Here is a 27,097-nt window from a genome sequence, read left to right on the forward strand (position 1 = left end):
TAGACTGAAGGTTCAAAAGTCTTGCACTTAAATGATCATGTGGTCTCCCAAATCTGCAAACTGGGCCCTGAATTCTTTCCCTTTCCCTCAAGACCCAGGTGTTTAAATCTCAAAACATGAAAGGAACCACTTTTTTTCTCCACCTTCCAGAGAACATGTCCTTTCCCTGCATCAGTGAGCCCCAAGTGGCCTCACTACAACTTGATAGATGAAAGAAAGCAAGGACAAAAGCAGAGCAGGAAAGGCTGGAGGGGACCATCAATTATTGTTTCAGAAATATCATCACTCCACTCTTGTTTTGCTACATCACAAAGAGTCATTGCAAGTCATGGTTGGTGTGAGAGAACATACGTTATGAAATAAGGTCACTTTCATGGAGCCACTTGCCCCTGAGGATCTTCAGCTGACCACCAGGTAACATGCCAATTTCAGCAGGAGAGAGCCTACCAGTACCTGGTCAGTAAATATATGCTGGATTAGTCTTTGGATCCAGAGTTAGCAGAAAATGTAGGTTAAACCAATCTCTCCTGAATTTCTACCTTTTTTTTTTTTTTACCCCAAAGTCCCATTCTCTCTTCCACATCCTTCTAATGATTATTTTTTTCTAATTGAATTATAATTAACATACAGTGTTACATTAGCTTCAGATCTGCAATATAATGATTCAACAATTCTGTACGTTACTCAGTGCTCATCATGATAAGTGTATTCTTAACCCCCTTCATATGTTTCCACATGCCCCATCCACCTCCCTTCTGGAAATCACCAGTTTGTTTTCTTGTCTTTAAGAGTCTGAGTTTTGGGGTTTTGTTTTGTGGTTGGTTTTTTGTTTGTTTGTGTTAAATTTCACAATTGAGTGAAAGGGTATGTTATTTACCATTCTCTGTTTGAATTATTCACTTAGTGTTATACTCTCTAGTCCAACCATGTTGTTGGAGATGGCAAGATTTCATTCCTCTCTATAACTAATATTCCTGTGTGCATGCATGTGTCTGTGTGTGTGTGTCTGTGTGTTTAAGTAGATATCACATCTTTTTTATCCATTCTTCTATGGGTAAACACTTGGGTTGCTTCCATATTGTGGCTCTTGCAAATAATGCTATAGTAAACACCGGGATGCATATATAGCTTTTTGGATTGTTGTTTTCATTTACTTTGGGTCAATACCCGGTCGTGGAATTACTGGGTCCTCTGGTAATTCTATTTTTCATTTTTTGAGGAAACTTCATACTGTTTTCCACAGTGGCTGTACCACTTTGCCACTTTCCTACCAGCAGTGCAGTGGATTCTTAACTTCTTAAGTACTCTGTGAGCCAAAAATCCGCTCAGTACTTTTAGAGTCATCTGCCCAAGGTCACATGGACGTCAACCAGCAGATTCAGGCTTCTGGGCAGGCCTCTCTCAGAGTCTGTACTTTCAGGCACTAGCAATGCTGTCTCCCATTATAACTAGCAGTTTGACTATGGAGGGCCTAAGTGTGGTTGGCTTATATTTATGCTCCTTGACATACATTCATGAAAAATGTATGTCTTTCACCAAATTTGCAAAGTGTCGGGCCACTGTTTCCTCAGATTTTTTTTTTTTTCCTGCTTTATTCTCTTACTCCTCTCCTTCTGGGATCCCAAGTATAAACACATTATTTCTTGAGCTATTGTCCTACAGATCCCTGAGAGTCTGCTCACTTTTTAACGTTCTTAGGTTGGATACTGTGTGTCTTCGCATTGGCTGACTATTCTGTCATCTTCAGTCTGCTGTTAAGACCATCCAATGGATTTTCTATCTTTATCATTTATTTTTTTAAAGATTTTATTTATTTATTTGAGATAGAGAGAGAGAGAGGCTGATGTAGGGCTCAATCCAAGGACCCCAAGATCAGGTCCTGAGCCAAAGTCAGACGTTTAACCTACTGAGCCACCCAGGCACCCTTATTTTTAAGATAACATACTGTTTAGTTCTAGAATTTCCATTGGGTCTTTTTTTTTTTTTTTTAATGGTGTTTTTTTTTTTTTAATTATTTTGCTGCTGTGATTCTTACCTTTTTTCATCTTAGCGTGTTTTCCTTTATGTCCTCAAACACAGTTATAAGAGATGCTTTAAAATACTCATCCTGCTGTTCCCAGTACCTCATTCATCTCAAGTTTGGTCTTGATACTCTCTTTTCTTGAATATATGTTACATCTGCCTATTTCTTCATGTTACAAGAAAAATCTGGATTGTATCCTAGGGACTGAGGATAATACATTAAAGCATCTCTGGATTCTGTCAGGTTCCTTTGAGAAATACTGATTATTATTTTTATTTATTTATTTATTTATTTGACCGAGAGAAAGCACAAGTAGATGGAGAGGCAGGCAGAGAGAGAGAGAAAGGGAGGCAGTCTCCCTGCTGAGCAGAGAGCCCAATGCGGGACTCGATCCCAGGACCCCGAGATCATGACCTGAGCTAAAGGCAGCGGCTTAACCCACTGAGCCACCCAGGCGCCCCCTGATTATTTTTATAAACAGGAAGTTAACGTTGCGGAACTCAAACTGCAACCTTTTTCTCCCCTCCCATCGGGAGCAGCTGCAGTCCTTGCCGCTCTCTTAGCCTTAGCTGGGCTGCTGGGAGGCTTCCTTCTTCCTGGGTGACCTGGGGGTTGACCACAGGCTGGAACAGAGTTTACCTACCAAATCTGGGACACCCTCTCTGTATCTCTCTCCTTCCTTCATCTTCCTTCCCCTTTCCTCCTTCGCTCTATCTTCCCGCACTGTCTAGCTGTTGTACTAACCTGAACTCTGACATCTGATTTTTAAGCCAGTCCATTGCAGGATTTTCTCTCTGAGTTGGAGTCCACCCCCACAGGGGAGATCAGACCACCCTTGGGCTAAAGCCGTCAAAAAAATGGGCAACACCACTAGTCACTCCTTTTTTCTTTGGTCCTATTATCTCCCCGACAGTATCTGTTTTCCTCTGGTGGTTCTCCTATGCTTTTCCATGTCAGTTTTCTTTGGTTTGCCCCAAGTTGATAATATCTGCCTAACCGAGAAAGGAACCTTCCCACTCTTCTTTACTCGTCAGTTAGCTCTCCTCCATTTGTTGAAGAGCCCACGGCTGGGCTTTATTGTGTTCATCTCTATTTCGACCCCAAGGGTTTTGCTACAGAGTGATTCCTAGGCCACCAGCACTGACTTCACCTGGAAATTTTTAGAGATTGAGAGTCTCCAAGATCCACGGAACCAGAATCTGCATGTGTTAGGTCCCCCAATAATGGGTCCATGTTTAAAGGAGCGAGACTGATACAAAGTGAAGGTCAAGCAAAGCTTTATTTTGTGCCAAGCATCAAGAATCAAACCAACCGGCTGGGGCCATGGCTCTTACAGAGAGGGAGACCCCTCTCTGCCTCACAGACTAACTTTTTTTTTTTTTTAAGATTTTATTTATTTGCCAGAGATAGAGAGAGAGAGTACACACAAGCAGGCAGAGAGGCAGACAGAGGCAGCGAGAGAAGTAGGCTCCCCACGGAGCAAGGAGCCCGATGTGGGACTCGATCCCAGGACCTTGGAATCATGACCTGAGCCGAAGGCAGCGACTTAACCAACTGAGCCACCCAGGCGTCCCCAGACTAACTTTTATAGAGCAAAGGCCATGTGGTTGAGCCTGGCCACACACAGGTGGCCATTGAGATTGCAACACACAGAGAAAGCTGCACAGTCATGCTAGGTCACACACGGGTGGCCAATTGAACTACAATTCAGCCCATAGTAGCTATTTGCACTAGCCTATCCCCTTGGTGAGAATTGGCGCCCAAAAGGCAGGGCCCACACTCCTTGGTAGCTAGGGGGACAGCATGCACACTCTACTGATTGGATGTCTGCACCTGATGGGACTCATCCCTGCATGCGGGCTGTTATCTCCACCTGATCTGACCCACCCTTGTATTTGGGCTTTGTTACCTGGGCCTGGTTTCCCGGACTTGCTTTTAAATAAGTTCCCCTGGGGTGGGGGAGGCAGGGTCAATTTAAGTTTTACTGCATAAACAACAAAATGGCTGTTCAACCGAGGTGGCACCGCTCTGGCTAAATAGGCCCTTACACATGAGAACAGCGTCCCACGTGATTCAGATGCACATTAAATTTGATAAGCGTGGCCATAGAGCACACTGAGGACCACATCATGGGCACTTGGCAAATGCTAATTAACAGAGCAGATAAATTCTTCAGCCCAACATTTACTACTAAGGGAGGGTATATTTGCATTGAGAAATCATTTTCCTCTCAGATTTTAATATTAACATCTGTTCTGTATTGTCCTCTTAAAAAAAAAAAAATGCTACCTAAACTGGTGGGAGATTTGGTTGGCAAATATGAGTCTGGATGGTAAAGCAAAGATATTTTAAAACTCATCAAAAAAAAAAGGAAATTATCACCAATATCAGTCATTTCATTTGTGAGAGAACCAGCATCATGTTGGTTGTAATTGAAATGCGGGATTTTATGAATCAAATTCTCTGTCTACTTCTGTAAAAAGCTTTTCCCCTGCCTCTAGGCTATAGATGAAATCTCCGGCAAAAAAAAAAAAAAAAAAAAGAATTTTCCATCCACATCCTATGCATAAATTCATCCAGATGAAAGCATTCTTCTTGATTCTTCTTTATTGGCAAGCAAAGCTGATGATAATTATGTGCTCTGGCAAAGCAAATCCTGTCCTAAAAATGTTTCTGATAAATGTTTATAGTTTAGGAAACTACAAAATAAATTCAAATGTAGAATATAGAAAAAGGTTGACACCAACCACATGAATATATCCCCTTCACATTTAAAAGTAATTCTACCTGATTAAAATTTTTTTCACTCTTCTTCAGCTAATGATAACTCTTGATATAATTTTATATGTTGAATTCTTTAAAGAGAAATTATAATTTAAAAGCATGCAAATGGGAAACAATGCTAGTGGAGAAAGAACCATCAGAGAGTACAAAGTTACATATAAAGCAGGGAAAAGAAAATTGTCAAGAAGAGTTTGTAATGCATACACAGAAACAACAAAAACATGTTTGTGCACCTAGTACATAATTATGTTGCCTAGAGACATGAAAATAATATCAGAAGTCTTACCCATAATGAAATTAATTAGTCTAACACCCCTCTCTTTCCAAGGGATCAGTGATTTCTGTTACCATGTAATAGACAAAAGCTGAAGTGTTTTTCTTTTGTCCATTCTGGGCCTACATTGTTATTAAATTAGTGCAGTCTGTGAAAATGACACTTCTTAATAAGAATGGAACAACACACTTAACAATAAACCCCCTTAAAAAGAAAAAAATGTCATTACATTTGAATGTCAAGATAAATTTCTTCTCGATGGATCCATGGAGTAGCTCAGTATTTAAAATCAGCTTATAATGGACAGCTATGAATTCTCAGTCAAGGAAAAGAAGCAACAATGTAACTGCCACAGAAATGAAATAAAATAAGGGGACCTGGGAGGCCCAGTCAGTTGGGCATCAGACTCTCAATACTGGATCAAGTCATAATCTTGTGATCTTGTGATCTCTTGATCTCTGGCCTGTGTGGGTCTCTGTGCTCAGCAGGGATCCTGCTTGGGATTCTCTCTTTCCTTCTCTCTTTACCCATCCCTGCTCATGCTCTCTCTCTCTCTCTCTCTCTAAAAATAAAATAAAAACAAATGGATGGAACTGTAGGGTATTACACTAAGTGGAGTAAGTCAGAGAAAAACAATGATCATGCTTTCACTCATACGTGGAATATAAAGAATAGTGCAGAGGACAATAGGGGAAGGGAGGAAAAACTGAATGGGAGGAAATCAGAGAGGGCAACCAATCATGAAAGACTCTTGACTCTGAGAAACAAACTGAGGGTTGCGGGTAGGGAGGTCAGTCGGGGGATGCGGTAACTGGCTCATGGGATTAAGGAGGGCATGTAAATGATGAGCACTGGGTGTTTCAGGCAACTAATGAATCATTGAACATTACATCAAATACTAATGATGTTAGATAGTCGAATTTGAATTTTAAAAATTTTAATTTAAAATTTTAAAAAAGAGAAATAAAAAAAAATAATCATCATTGTGAAAATAGACAATGTCCTGTTTTTCACTGAAATGGCCCTTACGTTTGGCCAAGAATATGTTATCTGACTATATAATTTTGGTGCGATCTTCAGGCAGATCCCAATGGACCAAGGTCACCGTATCCATCCCCCCTCTGGCTTTCCAGTGGGCTCACTGCTTAATGGGGCTGTGGATTCATTTCTACAGACTCTGCTTTATTGAATGATCATGAGGAGCCTGAGTTTTAGGACCAAACAGACCTTGATTTATTTCTTTATTTTTTTTAAAAAAGATTTTATTTTATTCACTTGACAGAGAGAGATCACAAGTAGGCAGAGAGGCAGAGAGAGAGAGGAGGAAGCAGGCTCCCCGCTGAGCAGAGAGCCCGATGCGGGACTCAATCCCAGGACCCTGAGATCAGGGCCTGAGCCGAAGGCAGCAGCTTAACCCACTGAGCCACCCAGGTGTCCCCAGACCTTGATTTAGATCCTAGACTACCATACATTAATGATGGGAGCTTCAGCAATTTAATTAACTGTTAAGCCTGTTTCTTCATCTTTAGATAAGGAGGAGTTATCTCCCTTATCTCATAGGACTGTGTAAGCAATTAATTTAGATAATTTGTGGAATGTTCTTATTCTAGTGCTTGACAGAGAGTAAGCACCCAACAAATGATTCTTCCTCCTCCTCTTTCTTCTTCTCCCCCTTCTGCTCTTGCTATAATAGGATTTTCAGGGTAAAACCCATGGGGGTGAGGGTGTTAGTGGGCCAGCCACAACTCTGAAATAGGTGATGTCTACAGCAGCTCTGCCCAAGAAACTCCATCCATTTAGTAATGGAAACATTGTGATCTATCTCACCCAATATGGCAGTCACTAACCTCTGGCTGAGATGCACTTGAAGTATGGTTAGTGCAACTGAGAAGCCAAATTTTAAATCTTATTAATGTTAATTTAAATATAAACTTTTTATTCTTATGTGGTTAGTGGCTACTGTACTGGCCAGTGCAGATCCAGAGAAGGGTCACTAGCTTCATGCAGGGAACAGACAGGTGACCTAAATGAATGAAGTGAGTTGAGTTAATGATAGACTCAAATGGCAGTTGTCATTTCATGCCTTGCCGAAAGGAGTCAGGCAAGACGAGTCAGCCAGTGCTGCTGGACTGGTGTAGAGCTAGCTTTTCTACTGTTTGAGGAGAAGCCAAAAATCCAGGTTTTTTACAAAGTCTTCTTATTCTTTAAAATATCACTTAAAAATTTTTGGAACCACTACAGGCCAAACCAAATGCGTATACTGATCAGACATAGGCCATAGAACATTAACATGCAAACTCTAGCTTGAAGCCCATTCTTAAAATCATGGAAAAGTCTCCAAATTAGACTATCCCAGGAAGAGCGGGGAGCAGGGAGCATCACCCTCATTACATATCAGGTCAGTTTCAAAGGCAGTGGGACTTGGGAGCCCCATTAATGATGGCCTCGGTGCCTACGTTAGACCTTGAGAATCCACCTCAGTCCTGGGTCCTCCATTTTCCATGGCTTACAAGCCATGAGAATATTTTATTCAAGATCCCAAAACAAAGTTGAGGAGTTAAGGTAGGTTTGAATTGAAGAACAAGGTCAAGTTAATTCTGGAGACAAAGTTTTCACTTGGTGGAAGTTGAAATCCATGTATACATTGTAATCAAAGACCTGTCCCATGTAGGAGTTTTCAAGTTTTTAAGAGTCTACCAGGCCAAACCCTTGGCCGCCTTTGCTGCTTTTGCTTTGCTTTTCCCCTTCCCTTTTTCTCGCTTTGCCTTCAGCCTTTTCCTTTGTCTCTGGTTCATCCATATGGGGTACTGTCCATGCTGGTCTAGAAGACTCTTTTTGTTTCTCTTAATTTCAGTCTCCATTTTCATGTCATCTTTTTCATCTTGTACCACACACTGAGTTTTCTCTTCACAATGTTTGGGTACCACCACAGTTGCTATCTCTTGAACATCTTTCATTAAAACATCACTATCTATTTTAAGAATACTTTTCAGTGGCTGAGTTCCTTTGGGGCATTCTTTTTTCTCTTTTCTGCACGCATCTTCCTAAGATAGACTAAATCTTAGAAGAATCTTGGGGCACCTGAGTGGCTCAGTCAGTTAAGCACCCAACTCTTGATTTCGCCCCAGGTCATGATCTCAGGGTCCCGAGATCAACACCCAGAGTGACATCGGCTTCTCTCTCCCTTTGCCCCTCCCCTTACCGGCACTCTAAATAAATAAATAAAATCCTTACATTAGTGTTTCATGGTGCAGCTCATCCACAAACACTTGGTATCCATTAGTGTAAGCATCTTCCCCAAAAGGGGAGTAACCGGGACAGGGACCAGCTCAGTCTTCAATGTTCTCAATTCTTAGGACTGGCAAGCCCCAATGGCTGGAAAAATTAAAAAAAAAAAAAAAAAAAAAATCTGTCCTGCTTGAACTCAAAGCTCTCTGGAGTCTGGTAATTCTAAGACAGCACCAGTTTTCACTCAATGTATTCCCTCATTCATCCACTCAGTTATTATTAAGCAGCTCATCTTGCAATCACTGCTGACCTCCCACTCTGCCCGCCACTTCAGTGTGCCCATTAGGGAAGCGGCTTTTAGACTTGTCCTTATGTAGGAGCAAAGGCAACAGCGCACCAGGGCTGAGATGCCCTATCCTTGGCCTGGGATTCAGATTGTCAGCTTACTGTCTGTGTGGCCTTAAACAAGAGACTTGACTTCTTAATACCTTATCTGCAAAAGGGCTAGAGTAAGTGTCTTCCTTACAAATTGGTGAGAACATTAAATAAGAAAAGTATAGAAAGGGCTCAACTTCAGCACAGCAATTCTCAATAAAAAAGGACATTCACAGGTCATGGATTACCTTCCACTCCATTACAGGGGCACACTCCAAAGTAGGAAGTGTCGCAGGCGGGTAATTTGCCCCTGCCAGGAGAAGACTTTTTTTTTTTTTTTTAAGATTTTATTTATTTATTTGAGAGAGAGAGAGAGATCACAAATAGGCAGAGAGGCAGGCAGGGGCGGGGGGCCCAGGGAAGCAGGCTCCCTGCCAAGCAGAGAGGGCTCCATCCCAGGACCCTGACTGAGACCTTGACTGGAGCTGAAGGCAGAGGCTTAACCCACTGAGCCACCCAGGCACCCCCAGGAGGAGCCTTTTATCACTGACTTCATTTAGAATGGCTGGTGCAGGCTGATAATGAAAAGCACACTGACTTCTAATCAGTTTTATCATTGCTTTAAAATTTCTCTACAGAGGGTGTGCTCTGTTACTGTCTGTTTCTGGAGGATCCCCAGCTATTGCCTCCAACCCTGCAGTACCACTGGCTTCCTATTTATCCCTCCTGTGGTCTTGCTTTGCAAGTAGCCTCAATACTGATTTTGAGCCCCCTTGGAATCATATATCCCGGTGGATGGCAGATAGACGCCTTGTGAACCAATACGGAGCACTTAGGACAGAGGGTGACCCACTTGTCCCAGTTTATCCAGGATTTTCCCAGTTTGAGCACTACAAGTGCCGTGCCCTCTCAGTCCTGTGCAATGGGGACAACCAGTTAACCCTGAACTGGCCACACATTGAATAAAGATGGTAGCAAAGGCAAGAAGCCAGAGTTTCCACACTAAGAATTTGAATATCATTTGGGGTCGCATCAGCAGAAAAAAAACTATCCACAAAATACAAGCACACACACACACACACATTCATATTTCAGAGCTTGGATAACACTGGTATGCCCAGCCCCTGCCTTTCTCATTACACAAACATCTGCCTCTACCCACTGATCATCTCCATATGCCCAGACTCATTTAACTGGAAGTAGAGCTAGCAACTACCTCTTCATGCCCTTTCTTGTTTCATGGGTTTTGATGTGCCTGCTAAGGGAATGTACAACGTGCTCTAAAGCAGGCCACACAGACGTGTAGTTGGAGCCAAACTGATCATTGCATAATTGATAATAGGCCTTTTGTATTCACATTCTATTTAGATTATTGTATGAAGCAGGTGACAGGTGTTCAGAGAGCATTACCCAAGCCGCCTGTTGCCCAGAACATCCTGAGACCAGCTGGGGCAAGGAGCCCAGAGGAAATCCCCATAGTAATTTAATAGTTCACAGGGCTTTGGGTTTGTGTGGATTACAATGAAGAATTAAAGTGATATTGACCACCCACTTAAGAAGAGCCTTTGTGCTTTTCCCTTGATATTTCTGCACTTATTTCATTCCCAAGGATATTGCTGCAGGGTGACCAAGAGGAAAACTTTTTTTTTTTTTCTCAGAAGGGTGTATGCTACCATTTGACATGAGAAACAATTAAACAGAATACAATTAGTAGGAGAGAAGCCTGCTTTGAAACACCCAATTTTGGGTATGCTAACTTTGGGGTGGATGGGGGTTCCTAACTTCTCTTTTCGAAAGATTTACAACAGGGCACCTGGGTAGCTCATTCAGTTAAGCGTCTGCCTTTGGCTCAGGTCCTTATCCCAGGGTCCTGGGATCTAGTCCCTAATCAGTCTCCCTGCTCCACAGGGAGCCAGCTTCTCCTCCCCTTTTGCCTCTCTTTCTCTTTGTCTCTCATGAATAAATAAATAAAATTTAAAAAAAAAAAAAAAGATTTGCACCAGTGCCAGAGGTGGGAGAAAAAACTTAACATGCAACTTTCAGGATGACAAGTTGGTGCTGAAACAGAACTGGGGGCAGGACATGCCACTTGGTTTCCAGAACTCCTACTTCAGGCTCACAGCTACACTTTCCAAAGTTAATGAGCCACTACCTTGTTCTTTGTTATCAAATTCACTTGCAATTGCCCTAACTTTTTAAGTTTTCTCCCCTGTTTTCTCAGGTACAAATCTGGGTCAGAATTCAGAACAAAATTGGGTCAGAATTCATTCACTGGCTCATTTATTAAGTGTGCCTCCTATTTCCAACACACCATGTGGGAATCCATCCATTATTTGTCCCACAGATACCTTAAGAGTATCCTACTCAGGCACAAGCTCTATGCAAGGCAATGGAGACACATCCTGCACATGAAGCCCATGTCCCAATGGAGCACACAGACCCATTTCCTTGCTTTGGAAAAAAAAAAAGTACAGTTATAGGTAGGGTAAAAAGAGCTAGAGCAAGGAAGTGAAAGATAATATTTGAGCAAGAACTTGAAAACAGTGAGTGAATTAGAAAGACATTTGGGGGAAGAATGTTCCTGACAGGGAAAGCAAGCTGTGCAAAGGCCCTGAGGTAGAGGATGCCTGGATGGCTTGAGGCCCTTGTAAACACTTCAGCTGCACTCTAAATGAAATGGCAAGTTACTTTATAGGGTTTTGAATAAAGGAGTGATGTGAGCCAATTCAGATTTTTAACAGGATTCCTCTGACTGCCCCCTGAGAAATAGCAAAGGTCAAGAACAGACTCAGGGAGTCAGAAGACTGTTGGAATAATCCAGGGAGGAGAAGTCAATACACAGAGAGGAAGGCATAATTCTAACCCTCAACAAATACATAGCTAAATGTTTTCTGGGGGGAAACAGATCTTTGCAGCATTTTAGCAGAATGGAATAATATAAAGCAAGCTGAGGAAAGGGTAATTAATTCCAACTATTAGGGAAGGCTTCTTAGAGGAGGTGACTGCAAGAATGACATTTTCTGTTCATTCTTAAGCCCCCTTCATTCCTTCATTTTTCTCTTCCTTTTCCCTCTCTCCATTTTGCTGTCTGCTTCTCTCGCTTTACAGTTGTCTTTCTTTTGATGACTTTTTTATTTTTATTTTTTGCTTGAGTAATAGTTAATCATGACCTAAAGGCTAATTTTCATAGCACCTTTATAGCACCTTACTTTTACTGCCCTCAAATCTGCTATAACTTCATTTTTCTTCCTTCAGGCAAATAGAGTTCAGAATATCAGATAGTGTTTCACAGAAGGTTTTTAAGCACTGAAAAAATGGATTTTGATGCACAAAATATGGCAGTTAATAAAACTTATTAAAATGTCACTGGATATGAAGGGGTTTGGAGTGGAAGAGGGAAGTGCTGTTGAGATTTGATTGGTAGAATCTCCTTAATGGCTGAGCTGGTCCATGGGCACACGGAGGTCTAGTGTTCTATTCTCCTTCTGTGAACGCTCGCAATTTTCTCTAATAAAAGGTAGAAAAATTGCATTAGATCATTCTCATGAAAAACTGCCATTTATATCCTAAGTGTTTGGTATCTTTTACAACTTATAGCTTTGAAGCTCTTTTTGTTGGGAACCAATCTCTAAACAGAATGGTTTGCAAGAATAAACATTTCAGGATTTAACTATTTTAAATATGTGAACAGGATGGGGCCGGTTTTCCTTTCTTTCTTCATTTTAGGTAGTGAGATATCAACCCTTGTTTTACATTCTGAGTTCTATAATATGCTCGTCCTGTTCGATAATGTATCTCTAACAGAAACTGTTTGAAATAACTGGAGACGTTTGAAGGAGTTCTAGAATAAAACGGGGCTTCGTCAGCAGGGATCAGCCCATGGTAGGTGTGTAACGGATATTTGCAGAATTCACCTCAGAAGGGGTTTGTCTATAAATCTCTACTTGCTCCCAGATAGCCCTCACAACCAGATGACATTTATTAATTCTTAAAGGAAGAACACTAGAGGTCAGTCTTCACATTAAGAAAGAATGGGAAGGTAGCAAGAGACCTTGTTCCTGGAAAACAGACTGACAGTCTTCTTCCAAATAGCCTCTTACATAGTGAGGAAATTATACTAGACCAACGTCAGTGTAAATTCCTTCTATTATTAATTATATTCTTCTATTACTAATACAGCTCAGGAGTATGAAAAGCATCCAGATATGCAGTATGTAAGTGTGTATGTGCTTACCTTTCCATAGAGTAGATGGTAAGGATCATATAACAAATGTGATTTTTTTTCAGCCCTTAATCTAATAAGATATCCTTTAGCAATCTTTTTTTTTTTTTAAGATTTTATTTATTTATTTGACAGAGTGAGACACAGGGAGAGAGGGAACACAAGCAGGGGGGGTTGGGAGAGGGAGAAGCTGGCTTCCCACTGAGCAGGGAGCCCAATGTGGGGCTCCATCCCAGGATGCTGGGATTGTGACCTGAGCCAAAGACAGATGCTCAATGACTGAGCCACCCAGGTGCCCTAGCAATTTTTTTTTTTAAGATTTTATTGATTTATTCGTCAGAGAGAGAGCATAAGCAATGGGAGTGGCAAGCAGAGAGAGAAGCAGGCTCCCCACTGAGCAGGGAGCCCCATAGGAGACTGGATCCCAGGAATCTGGGATCAGGACCTGAGCCAAAGGCAGATGTTTAACCAACCGAGCCACCCAGCAGTCCCATCCATTAGTAATCTTGAACCTAAATTAAGAAACTGGAAATTAAAATCTAAACTCATATAGGTTAACTACACTCTCTGCAAGTCCCAAACCCACAACAGCAGTTTGGTCACTACCTTCTTTTCCTGCTTCATTAAAATACGTTTCCCTTCCCAAGTAATGGCCATGATGAATCTGAGGACTTGGGTTGCTCAGCTTCCAGATAACCTTTCTCAGTGTTTTACCCACTATCAGATCTTTTCTCTCCCCAACCCGTGCCCAGTTTGAACATGTGCTATTCCCATGATGCATGTTCGTCTCTTTATACAACATCTACCAGTATCCCAAGTCTTGGACAGTAGCATGTTTTCCCCTGCTGATACTATCTCCATTACCAGAAGTACATTTCTTGTTGACTCTGCTAAAGCATACTAAATTCATTGAAAATAATGTCTCATTCTGTTCTAAAATTATCACCCTAATGATGGCCATTGAAGAAGAAAAAAGTTCTTTCTCTTCTATTGTTATGGATTAGAAAGTAAAGCAAAGAGCACCTTAAACAACAATAAATGTTAACACAAGAAAAAAATTAACTATAAAAGTTACTTAAAAGTTGCCTTTAAAATATAAGGCAAGTACAGATCCTTTTTCTCTTTGGTTAGGTCTATTCCTAGATATCTTATGATTAGGGGTGTAATTGTAAATGGGATCAGCTCCTTAATTTCTCTTATTATTAGTGTATAGAAATGCAACTGATTTCTGTGCATTGATTTTATATCCTGACACTTTGCTGAATTCCTGTACAAGTTCTAGCAGATTTGGGGTGGAGTCTTTTGGGTTTTCCACAGAAAGTATCATGTCATCTGCAAAGAGCAAGGGTCTGACTTCTTCTTTGCCGATTCAGATGCCTTTTCTTTCTTTTTTTTTTTGTCTGATTGCTGAGGCTAGGACTTCTAGTACTATGTTGAATAATGGTGGTGATAGTGGACATCCCTGATATGTCCCTGACCTTTGGGGAAAAGGTCTCAGGTTTTCCCCATTGAGAATGATATTCACTGTGGGCTTTTTGTGTATGGCTTTTAGGACATGGAATATTGTTAAAATGTCTATGCTACCTAGAGAAATCTACATATTCAGTGCAATCCCTATCAAAATACCATCAGCTATTTTCACAGAGCTGGAACAAATAATCCTAAAATTTGTGTAGAACCAGAAAAGACCCTGAATAGCCAAAGGACTGTTGAAAGAGAAAGCCAAAACAGGTGGCATCACAATCCTGGACTTTAAGCTCTATTACAAAGCTATAATCATCGAGGCAGTATGATACTGGCACAAAAACAGACACATCCAATGGTCAATGGAACAGAAAAGGGAACCCTTAACTCTGTGGGCAACTTTCCTTCAACTGCAGAAAAGAATGTCTAATGGAAAAAAGACAGCCAAATAAACTCCAAATGGATGAAAGACCTCAATGTGAGGTAGGAATCCATCAAAATCCTAGAGAAGAACACAGGCAGCAACCTCTGTGACATTGGCCACAGCAAGCTCTTGCTAGACACATCTCCAAAGGCAAGGGAAACAAAACAAAGATTTTTTTTTTTAAATGAACTATTGGGACTTTATCAAGATAAAAGGCTTTGGCACAGCAAAAGAAACGGTCGGTTGACAAAACCAAAAGACAACCAATAGAATGGGAGAAGTTATTTGCAAATGACATCAGATAAAGGGCTATTGTCCAAAATCTATAAATAACTTACAAAACTTAACACTCAAAGAACAAATAATCCAAACAAGACATGGGCAGAAGACATGAACAGATATTTCTCCAAAGAAGACATACAAACGGCCAACAGACACATGAAAAAGTGCTTGTAACACTCAGCATCAGGAAAATACAAATCAAAACCACAACGTGATACCACCTCACACCAGTTAGAATGGCTAAAAGTAACAAGTCAGGAGCCGACAAGTGTTGGCAAGGATGTGGAGAAAGGGGAACCCTCCTACACTCTTGGTGGGAATGCAAGCTGGTGCAGCCACTCTGGAAAACAGTATTGAGTTCCCTCAAAAAGTTGAAGATAGAGCTGCCTTACAACCCAGCTATTGTGCTACTAGGGATTTATTCCAAAGATACAAATGTGATCCAAAGGGGCATGTGCACCCCAATGTTTATAGCAGCAATGTCCACAAAAGTCAAACTAAGGAAAGAGCCCAGATGTCCATCTACAGATGAATGGATAGAGAAGGTGGGGTGTGTGTATCTATATACTGCATACACACAATGGAATACTACTCAGCCATCAAAAAAATGAAATCTTGGGGCGCCTGGGTGGCTCAGTGGGTTAAGCCGCTGCCTTCGGCTCAGGTCATGATCTCAGGGTCCTGGGATCGAGTCCCGCATCGGGCTCTCTGCTCAGCAGGGAGCCTGCTTCCCTCTCTCTCTCTCTCTCTGCCTGCCTCTCTGCCTACTTGTGATCTCTCTCTGTCAAATAAATAAATAAAATCTTTAAAAAAAAAAAAATGAAATCTTGCCATTTGCAACAACATGGCTGGACCTAGAGGGTATTATGCTAACCAAAATAACTCAATCAGAGGATCTTATCTTATCATATGATCTCACTCATTATGTGGAATTTAAGAAACAAAACAGGGGATAGTAGGGGAAAGCCATAAAAAATAAAACAAGAAAAAATCAGAGAAGGAGACAAATCATAAGAGACTCTTTTTTTTTAAATATTTTATTTATTTATTTGACAGGCAGAGATCACAAGTAGGCAGAGAGGCAGGCAGAGAGAGAGGAGGAAGCAGGCTCCCCGCTGAGCAGAGAGCCCGATGCGGGGCTCGATCCCAAGACCCTGAGATCATGACCTGAGCCGAAGATGGCTTAACCTACTGAGCCACCCAGGCGCCCCAATCATAAGAGACTCTTAATCAAAGGAAATAAACTGAGGGTTGCTGGAGGGGAGAGGGTTTGGGGGATCGGGTAACTGTGTGATGGGCATTAAGGAGGGCCTGTGATATAAGGAGCACTGGGTATTACATAACACTGATGAGTTATCTTTTATCAAGATATCTTTTATCACTGATCTCTATCTCTGAAACCAATAATAAATTATATGTTAATTAATTGAATTTTAACTTAAAAACGGTGTAAGCAAAACAAACAAACAAACAAACAAATAAATATATAAATATATAAGGCGAACCTTTAAAATACAAGGCAAAGCCCATGGAAGGCAGGGAAAAAGACAAGGTATGGGACTGGGATACATCTAACAAAGAACTTACATCTAGAGCACAAGAAGATATCTCAAAACCCAATGGCAAAAAATATAAAAAGCCAATGAGAAAATGGTTAAAGACATGAACAGGCATTTTATTGAAGAGGAGATAGAGGTAGAACACAAAAAGGTGTTCAATTTACCAGCCATTGGAAACGTCCAAATTAGAATCACAGTGAGAGGCAGCTACACACCTGTTGGCTAAATGGTACAGCTGAGAGTAGTATAACCGTACATTAACTAACTAGAACCAAAATAAACACCTAAAAAGGACAGGGTGGTATTAGTGAAAGAATAGATATACAGGTCAGTATGACAGAAGAGATTGCTCCAAAATAGGCCACACGGTAGTCAACTGATGTTTGACAAAGAGCAAATGCAGCTTAATGGAGAATGGATAGTCATGTCAGCAAACGATGTTGTAGTGATTGGAGATAGATGGATACTGAAATTCAGCTGGACACAGACTTTACACGTTACACAGAAACTTTCAATGGATCACCAGCGTAAAAACAAAATGTGAAGCTATAAAACTTCTTGATGAAACATAGCAGAAAATCTTCATGAACTTGGGTTTGCTGGTGACTTCAAAAATACAACAGTAATAACAAAAACATTGAAATGCACAGATATTTGAAAGAAAAATTGCTAAGTTTATTTAAATTAAAAACTTTTTAAATAAAGATTTTTATTTATTTATTTGACAGAGAGAGATCACAAGTAGGCAGAGAGGCAGGCAGAGAGAGAGGAAGGGAAGCAGGCCCCCTGCTGAGCAGAGAGCCCAAGGAGGGGCTCGATCCCAGGCCCCCGGGATCATGACCTGAGCCGAAGGCAGAGGCTTAACCCACTGAGCCACCCAGGTGTCCCTAAATTAAAAACTTTTGATCTGTGAAAGACAAGCCCCCATCAGGGAATAATATTTGCCAAACACATATCTGAGAAAAGACTTATATCCAAAGTATACAAGCCCCTCTTAAAGCTCAACAATAAGAAACAAAAGCTGGTTAAGAAATAGGCAAAAGTTCTGAATGGACGCCTCACCAAGGAAAGGATATACATGGCAAGTAAGTGTACAAAAAGATGCTTGACATCATCTATCATTAGGAAATTGCACATTGAAACAATGAAATACCACTTCGCCCCTGTCAGAATGGCTACAACCCAAAACTGACAGTAACTTCCATCGAGGATGTGGAGCCACAGGAGCTCTTATTCATTGCTGGAGAGAATGCAAATGGAATATCCATTTTGGAAGACATTTTGCAATTTGTTTACAAAACTAAACATGGCCTTACCATACAATCAATCAATCACGTTTCTAGGCATATATCCCACTGATTTAGGAACTTGGCCCACATAAAAAACCTGTATGTGAATATTTACCCAGATTTATTCATAATTACCAAAAGTTGGAAGCAAACAATAATAGGTAAATAGATAAACAATTTGTACCACCTCTACAGAATGGAATATTATACAGCAACAATAAAAATGAGCTACCAAGCCACAAGGAGATATAGATGAATCTGGAGGTTCCATGGGTGGCTCGGAGTCTAGGGATTGAGCCCTGCATCCACTCAGTGGGGAACCTGCTTGTCCCTCTCCCTCTGCCCCTCCCCCAACTCATGCCCTCGAGCACTCTCTCTCTCTCTCTCAAATAAATAAAATCTTTATTTTTTTTTTTTTAAAAGAAAGATATGGATGAATCTTAAGTGCATATTGTTAAATGAAAGAAGCCAATTTGGAAAAGCTGTGGGCTGTATAATTCCACTCATATGAAATTCTGGAAAAAGCAAAATTATAGAAACAGTGAACAGATGAGTGATTACCAAGGGTTCAGGAGTAAAGAGAGGGGAACACTTGAAGACATATTTAGGATGGTGAAACTTCTATTTCTTTGTTTAAACTTAAAGGGAAAAATAGTGGCTAATATAAAAAATTACAGTAACACCAAAAGCCGGTGTGCAAGAGTAGCAACAGGATCACGCATACATTGCTAGTGGAAACACACTACTTACTCTGATAAACAATTTGGCAGTTCCCTATATAACTGAACAGGCAGTTACCATGTGGCGCAGAAATTGAACTGTTAGGCATTAATCCCAGAGAAACGAAAATTTATTGTGGACTGAATGTGTGCCCCAAAAAGCCATATGTTGAAACTCTGCTCCCTAATGTGAAGGTATTAAGGGGCAGAGTCTTTGGGAAGTAATTAGGACTAGAGCCCTGGATGGGGGAGGGGGATTAGCGTTTGCCTCTCCCTTCTTCCCATCCTATGAGGACTCATAGAGAAGACAGCACTCTGCAACCCAAGAGAGGGCCCTTCGTAAAACCTGATTTCCTGACCCCCTGCTGATACTCAGAACTCTGACTTTCAGACTCCGAAGCCTTGAGATAGCTTTCTCTTGTTTGCAAACCACCCAGAGTATGATGCTTTGTAAGAGCAGCCCAACCAGACTAAAACACTTACCTTCACACACACACCCGCGCGCGCGCACACATACCCCTGTACGTGCAAGTTCATGGCTGTATTCATGATAGCTCCAAACTGGAAACAGCCCAGTATCCTTCAGCAGATGGATGGGGAAACAACCTGTAGTCCATCCACACCAGGGAATACTACTCAGGAGTGAAAAGGAACCAATTGCTGATACAGCAACAGCTTGGGTGAATCTGCAAGGAGTTACGCTAAGTGGGGGGAAAAAAAAATTCCCAAGGATAATACAGGATGTTTCCATATATGTAAAAGTGCTGAAATGACAAAACTTTAAGAACTGAGAATGTGTTCATGGTGGCTGTGGAAGGGGGAGGGATTATAACCACCCAAGCAAGGTGAGTGTAGTTACAAGGGAGCAAATTCATGGTTGCTTGTGGTGCTGTACCTGTTCAGTGTCTTGATTGCCCTGGAGTCATAAACAGGTGACAAAACTGTATAGAACTAAATACATACACAGAGACACAATGAAGCCAGGTGAAACCACAGAAATCTACATATAATTGGTGGATTATATCTATGTCGCTGTCCTGGTTGTCATATTGCACTAGATTCTTATAAAATGTTAACATTGGAGAAAATTGAATCAAGTGCACACAGAACTGGTATTTTTGTATTTCTTACAACCACATGAGAATCTTCAACTATTTCCCAATAGTTTCAATTAAGAGAATACATAAACAGTGGCTAAAGAATTCAAACAATGTAGCTAGTCAGTTCACAGAAATTTAAATATGTCTTCAGATGCTTAACCACATTTTTCTGCTTGTTCAGACTTAAATTTCCTATCAGAGCATGTGCAAAGTGGTTGTTTCCGCGTCTTGAGACTGGCTGGTGGAAGAGTTGATCAAAATAATCTGAGATAACAGTTCCCTAAGGCAAAAACGGGAGTGGGGGGATGGGGGGGAAGTAATTTCCAAAGTAGATTGGTATTCTGAACGATCACCACAAAAATTACAGTATCGGAGAAGGAAAATGGTAATGCTGGGAAAATACGAATCTTCCCTCGGTTATCCGGCTTTCAAAATACGTTGCCAGGCTGCAAACCCGACACGTGAAACGAAGTCCCTACTTGGCATGTGTGGGCATTCGTGTGGGGAGCACTGGCAACAAAGTCCTAGTTTTCCACCTTCTCTCTGCTAAGCTCTTCTCTGCTTCTGCTCCCACCTTCCTTCTCACATTATCATCAGACGCAAAGAAAAGCAAAGGTGTTTAACTGGGGAGAACGAAGCTGCTTCTATCACTTTTTTTTTTTTTTTTTTTTTTTTTAATTGAGGGAAGCTAGGATTCACTCTGGAGGGTGAAAAACCTCAGAGGTTCTTGCAAGGATGTCCTTTCTTGGTTGATGGTGTTGATGCCTTCCTACAAGGCAGCAGCAACCATTCTTATTCTGGGGGGAAAGGGACTGCTCTTTCCTTGTCCTGGCACAGCAGAGTAACTGCTGTTGATAACTGATAAGGCGCCAGCGACTCGTCGACTTTCTCATGGCTGCCGTCAGGGTCGGAGCTAATCCCAGAAACTTTTATTAGGATGATATTTTTAAAACTGTGCCCCTTGTGCTCTTGCTGGCTTTCATCAAAGGCTAAGACAAAAACCTGCCTAATCTGTCTGAAGGGCCAATCTAATATGCCCTATTAACTGTGTTTATGGAGGAAAATGCTTTGTAACATTATATATCATAAAACTCAGCACATGAAGCAGATGCAAAATGTTCCAGAAACTGCCAATATTGACCCATCTCTTTTGCTCCCAAGCAGATGAACTTGAGACCCAAGAAACACATCAACTGTCACCGAAGGAAGAATAATAGAGAAACACAGGGTCAAACTGTTTCTCCCACCCTATCTGCTTATTCTGTAATGCCCTTCAGAATACCCAAGCTGCCTAGAAACATTTTGTAAATGAAGAATATTTCTTTTTTTTTTCCCCCCCCCGAGGGGCACCTGGGTGGCCCAATTGGTTAAGCTTCTGCCTTCAGCTCAAGTCAAGATCTCAGGGTTCTGGGATGGAGCCCTGCCTCAGGCTCTGTGCTCAGCAGGGAGTCTGCTTCTCGCTTCTCCCTCTCCCTCTGCACCTCCCCCCAGCTCATAATCACTCACTCTCTCTCTCTCTTTCTCATAAATAAATAAAATCTTGGGGCGCCTGGGTGGCTCAGTGGGTTAAAGCCTCTGCCTTTGGTCATGGTCCCGGGATCCTGGGATGGAGCCCCGCATGGGGCTCTCTGCTCGGCGGGGAGCCTGCTTTCCCCCTCTCTCTCTGTCTTCCTCTCTGCCTACTTATGATCTCTGTCTGTCAAATAAATAAATAAAATCTTTTTTAAATAAAAAAATAAAATCTTTAATAAATAAATAAAAATAAAAAATTTTTTCCCAAAATTATATTGGTCACTTAAAATGTGCAGGTAGTCAAGTCATCATATCGGAAGGCTCAGCAACCTATATTGTTTCTTACCCTCCAACCTATTTCTGTCCTGGTAATGCCCAGCCACCTGAACTATGGGGGGTAAGGGGGACTTGTTAAAGGTGCAGGTTTGCAAGCCTTTCCCCAGACCCACTGAATCAGATCTCTGGGGCTCAGGGGCCCAGGAAATGATAGCTTTAACCAGCCATCCAGGTGATTTTAAAACTGATGCAGTCTTACCAAATCTTTAATAATAGATTTAAAAAATTATGTTTAAAGATCATAAAACCATCTTTATATTTTAAATAGATTGATTTGTCTGCACGTTTCTTTTTAAAGTGTCTTTTGGGGATTCTTTTGTCTTGTGAATTTTAGTACATAAACATGATTGAAACACAAAGAGGACTGCATAGTTATAACTATAGACGGACATAGAGATCTTCATATCTAGCTAACTTGAAAAAAATTCCCCACGATAGAAATGGTAAATATTTTTTAAATGCTAATAACAAAAACAAAATTCAGGTTTTATGTAATCCCGATTAAGCCTAATAGGAGCATGGATTTTTGCAATATAAGGGACTGAGGGGAAAATTATTCATTTTATTTCATTTTTTAAAATTTTCATCGTGCTTGACTTAGATCACTTCTCTAATGGGTTGCGTGGCAGTTTCAAAAATATGAAATGCTGACGAGGATCAGTTTCTTCAAAATAAAATGCAAGCCACGGTGAAAGGAGAAAAAAGGCAAAAATCACCCCTAATTTTGCTCGAAATGATAGCTGGGGCCTGATGACAGCGTACTGTGCAGCCAGTGTTTTCCAAAGCGTTTTCCAAGAACACTGGTCCCATGTGATGTGCCTCTAGGGAAGGGTTCCATTTTCCCAAATATGTTTGCAAATCGCTCCAGGCTCCCTTGCCTGCACCCCGCCCCCCATGCTTCAGAGAGCGCACGTCATTCACATTAAAGGCTCTGAGGAGTCCTGTGGGAAAGAAACTCACTTGACTTTGATCAGCAAAGCATTTTTCAAGCTTATATGTCCCCAGAGCCTTCTGCTCCCCTTCCCCTCAATCCCTTATATCACCTCTCGAGGCTTTCTTCGAAGCAGGCACACTTGGAGGTTGCCGGGAGCAATCCTGAATGTGTCTACGGAGTCAGTGCGGTGGGGTTAAATCTCTTCTCTGAACCTGTCCGTTGGATCAATCTACCCTTCACCTTCATCTTCTAAAGCCAGGCTATGGGTCATCCGTGGCAGGAAACTCTAGGACACCCCCATTCCACGGCCATAAGAAGCGCAGAGCCCCTACCCTGCTTTTCAGCCGCACAGCCTGATGTAAGCAGAGCAAGGTGTCAGAAGCGGGATTCCTGCCTGACACTACTCTTTCCTTGAGGATCCCCATGGAAGGTGGTTTCCCAGGCTCCTTCCCTAAAAGATGGCATCTCATCTGCCTCCTACTCCAGAGATTTCTGTCTGATGTGCTTGCTGTTTGATGGGATCGCCCAGGGCAATGCTTTCCAAAGCCCCCTCTTTATGGGGGCTGGAATGACTGGAAAATACCGCCTATTGGTAATCTTTCGACATTTCAGTGTAAAATCCTGTTCCTCCTTAAGTGATGGAAGTGCTCTGAAGTCCAACAGCAAGGTCTTCCCCCACACATGGATATGGCTGTTAGCATATCTTATTCATCACCATCGCTGATACCTAGAACAATAGTGCAGTCCATAAGGGGACAGTGGGCACTTGGCAAACTTGTTGGAGGGGAGACTTAGGCAGAAAACTCAGTAAGGATCCCATGGGAAATCTCCTCAGAGCAGAGCATCTCTGTGGCTGACACTTCAAAATCCTTTCAGTTCCCCCTTCCTTAGGCTTTCCTTCCAGGAAGGGCAAGCCTCCTGAAGCATGGGGCCGTATTCCAGGCACTCACTCCTGTTGCTCTAGGACAGCAGCAATGTTAAGATCTTCTCCTAAGATCCACGGAATATCTTATGAGGGCACCCAGCAGGGGCCTGTGGCCAAAGGAATAAAATGAGTTCTTGGTCCATCAGTCACTGAAGGGAAGTCACTGTGAGGATTAGGGGATTTTTTTTTTAAGTTTTTTTTAGATTTTAATTATTTATTTGACAGAGAGAGAGCACAAGCAGGAGGAGCAACACGCAGAGGGATAGGGAGAAGCAGGCTCCTCGCTGAGCAGAAAGCCCAGTGTGGGACTCGATCCCAGGACTCTGGGATCATGACCTGAGCCGAAGGCAGAGGCTTAACTGACTGAGCCACCTAGGCACGTAGGAATAGGGAGTTTATCAGAAAACCAGGATAAAGCAATACAAATCCAGAGTAGAAAAGACCATGAAGCTATGAGGAGTTCCAGAGTCTTTACACAATCAGGCTCTTTCTTGAGGGTTGGTCACACTCTTGTCCATTCTTGGCATCCAAATAAGATGGGGCCTGACTGTCAAACTCACAAGGAAGCTCCCGCATTTTCTTTGAATGGGCTTTTTAGCTTCCTCCAAAAGGACTCAAAATAAAAAGGAAAGTAGCATAACAAAGGAAATAACCCAGTCATCAGAGAGGCAGGAAGACTCTGGGTCAAGCATGTGACCGTTCCTGCAGTGACATCCAAGGGGGGCCTTCTGACTGCACTTCCAAGCCTGAGGGGGCGGGGCTGGGAGTAAATACGGGAAGAGCACGTTCCTTAAATTTGGGGTCAAATTGAGAATCCCTGCTTGGGACCTCCCCTAGATTAACAGCATCACAAACAAGAAAACGTCATTTTTCTCTCCTTACACCAGGCTTTAGCACAACTTTGGTGCCCAGACCGCTCAGTGCAGCTCTCGGCAGGGAATTCTGTGGCACAGGCCCCTGGGTGACTCAATTGCTTAAGCATCTGTCTTTGGTTCAAGTCATAATCTCAGGGTCCTGGGACAGAGCCCCTCCTTCTCCCTCTCCTGCTCCCCCTGCTTGTGCGCACTCTCTCTCTCTCTCTCTGTGTCAAATAAATAAATAAAATCTTTTAAAAAAAATCCGTGGCAAAACAGGGTGGGAACCTGGTTCCCTGAGGAGCGGGGCAGCCTCTTCACAGGGTCTGGAGGGAAGACAAGAGCTCCCTGCTCAGCAGAGCGAAGACTAACGCTTGGGGACAGGGACGTCTACCCTTGCATACTTGTGGGGAAGGCTTTGGGGGAAGCTGAACATGCCTTATGCACAGGTGAGGGCCAGAGGTTGAGTCGTTTGTGTCAGTAAAATAGGAAGTTGACTCTAAGATGACAAGACCCCAGTAGCCCTTTAGTTTGGGCTTTTCAGGACCCTCTCGCCTGGGACATCTTGGTGTGCCCACACAGGTTGGGAAACGAGCATTTTAGAGAAAATATTCTGAGAGACGAACCAGGGACTCTGATGATAAAATCTAAGAATTTTAGAAGATGGATTTTGAAGGTGATTTCACTCAAGCCTGTCCTTTTAGGGATGAGGAAACTGATGCCCTAAGTGATATGTGGGAAGTCACTTGGGAAGGAACAATTGTGTTTTTTTCTAAAACAATAGTCCTAAGTTGCAGTCCTCTTTCAGCAGCTCCTCTCACAGGCCTGGCACTTCCATCCCTCTGGGCTGTGAGAGAACCATCGTGGAGTATGGCTTAGCCACTGCTAAAGAGTCTACCACACGGACAAGAGTTTTATTCCTCTGGAGACATCAAAGCCCCAATTCATTGATCTCTAAAGCAAGACACCTGCTCCAGGAGCAGAAAATACACCAGCCTCCAACCCCAAAGCCAGAATTCTGCCAGAAAAACTGCTTGAGATGATATTGTTGTCCAGCTGGTCCCAAGAGGCAAACCCTAAAAGTCTGGGCTTCTGCTAAGACTCAGCTACCCATCCTTGGAACTCCTTGGAACTCCATGGTTATGTGAACACCAGAATATCTTTCTCTTTCCTTTCCTGGGTGAGCTGCATCACGGTAGTGAGCTGGAACAAGCACCTATACTTGGCAGTCACCCATGGGGATTTTTTAAAAAGTAGGTATCAGCCATGCACACCTGCGGGTGAAAGCCCCCCACTCTCACCTGTGCCCAGGGAAGCCTCTGGGAATGTCCCCCACCCCCGCCCAGCTCTCTCCTGGGAGGACTTCTCCAGCAGATCCAGAAAGAAATGGCTCATGGGGTCCTCTAAGCCTTTTCCTTCCTAAATTCCTCAAGGCTCCATTGTAAGCCACTCTAGAAATTCCAAATCCTTAGAATTTGAAGAGCAAACATGTCAACGTTCAAAGAATAGTCCCAGAAGAAGACTTTGCTGGGGTCTAGGCTTCACAGACCTTTTTCCTTTTCTACAAGTTCTCCACCTGTCCAGACTGGACCTCCATCTATCACTAGCTTTTTTTCTTCTGCCCTCACTTGGTTAAGAGTAAACACCTACGTGCTCATTTATTTATCCATTCACAATACAGTTAGGGAGTACCAGGTCCTGTGCTACTGACATCAGGGAATGCAACCATGGCATGGTGGAGGTCCCTGTCCTCACGGAGCCACCAATATGCTGGGGATCATAAGTGATTACACAGGATAGTGAGAAATGGTGGAATTGCCGTCAAGACAGAACAGTAGGAGAATACAGATAGGAAGGGTACCTAACTCAGTCTCAGAGGATCAGAAAGGGCGTCCTAGAGGAAGTGATGGGTTTTTTTTAATCTTAGGAATCAATTAGTTGCTTGTCAGAGCAGAAGGTCCAAGTGTAGTATAAGGAGAGGGTGAAATTCCAGATAGAAAAGTTTTTCTGCAAAAGCTCAGAGGTGAAAACACAGTTCATGCAGAAATCTTAAAGATGAGGATGATTTAGACCAATGGAAAGGACAGGAAAAAATGGGAGGCCCAGGACTGGGGCTGCACTGGTGGCACAGAGCTATATTAGCAGTGGAACCTGGTCCCCCCTTCCCCAGCTATAGTACAAGCAGATTGGGCTAGAGGACAGTGGAGCTTTATGACAATAGATGGTCATAAGGCTCCTGCCTGTAACATGCCAGCACAAGGGCCATCCAAGGACTTCTGTTGAAAGGGCAAAGATGGTCACCTTGGTCTTGGTCTGTGGCTCTCCTCCAAGTTCCTGCTGTGGAGCTGGGGGAGAGCACTAGGGAAGCAATGGAAACTTTCCCAGGACTTGGAGCCACTCAAGTCGCCACTGAGTCCTGGTATCAGAGGGAGACATTTGTATAGTCCTTGTTCTTTGATAGTCCGTGTCTGAAACATTTTGTAAAACCCAGTGAAGGACAAATACTAAGCTGTGATTGCATGGCATGCTGAAAGAACTTTCCATGTTTAATGAACGGAAAACAAATATTGATTAGAAATTGTTCGAGTTGTGCTACATAGAATAAGAAACAATGTTGGCCAAGGTTCTTAGATTTCTCCTACACACAGTAGGCGCTTAGTAATGATTTGGATTCAGTTGAAATGAATGTATAGATATAAATAGAGATATAGGTATTTGTCCTGTTATTACATGTTGGTTACCTAGGACTTGTTACTACGTGAATCCCCAAAAAACCCCTAGTTATAATGTGGT

At 42.3% G+C, this 27,097-nt stretch overlaps 1 pseudogene; it reads right to left on the reverse strand.

Annotated features, from left to right (window-relative positions):
• Window positions 1–7,596: 7,596 nt before the first annotated feature.
• Window positions 7,597–27,097, reverse strand: part of LOC101676732 — a 43,604-nt pseudogene continuing 24,103 nt past the window's right edge.

The sequence above is a fragment of the Mustela putorius genome, unplaced genomic scaffold, assembly GCF_011764305.1.
Source record: "Mustela putorius furo isolate JIRA1106 unplaced genomic scaffold, ASM1176430v1.1 tig00000095_pilon_pilon_pilon, whole genome shotgun sequence".
NCBI lineage: Eukaryota > Metazoa > Chordata > Mammalia > Carnivora > Mustelidae > Mustela > Mustela putorius.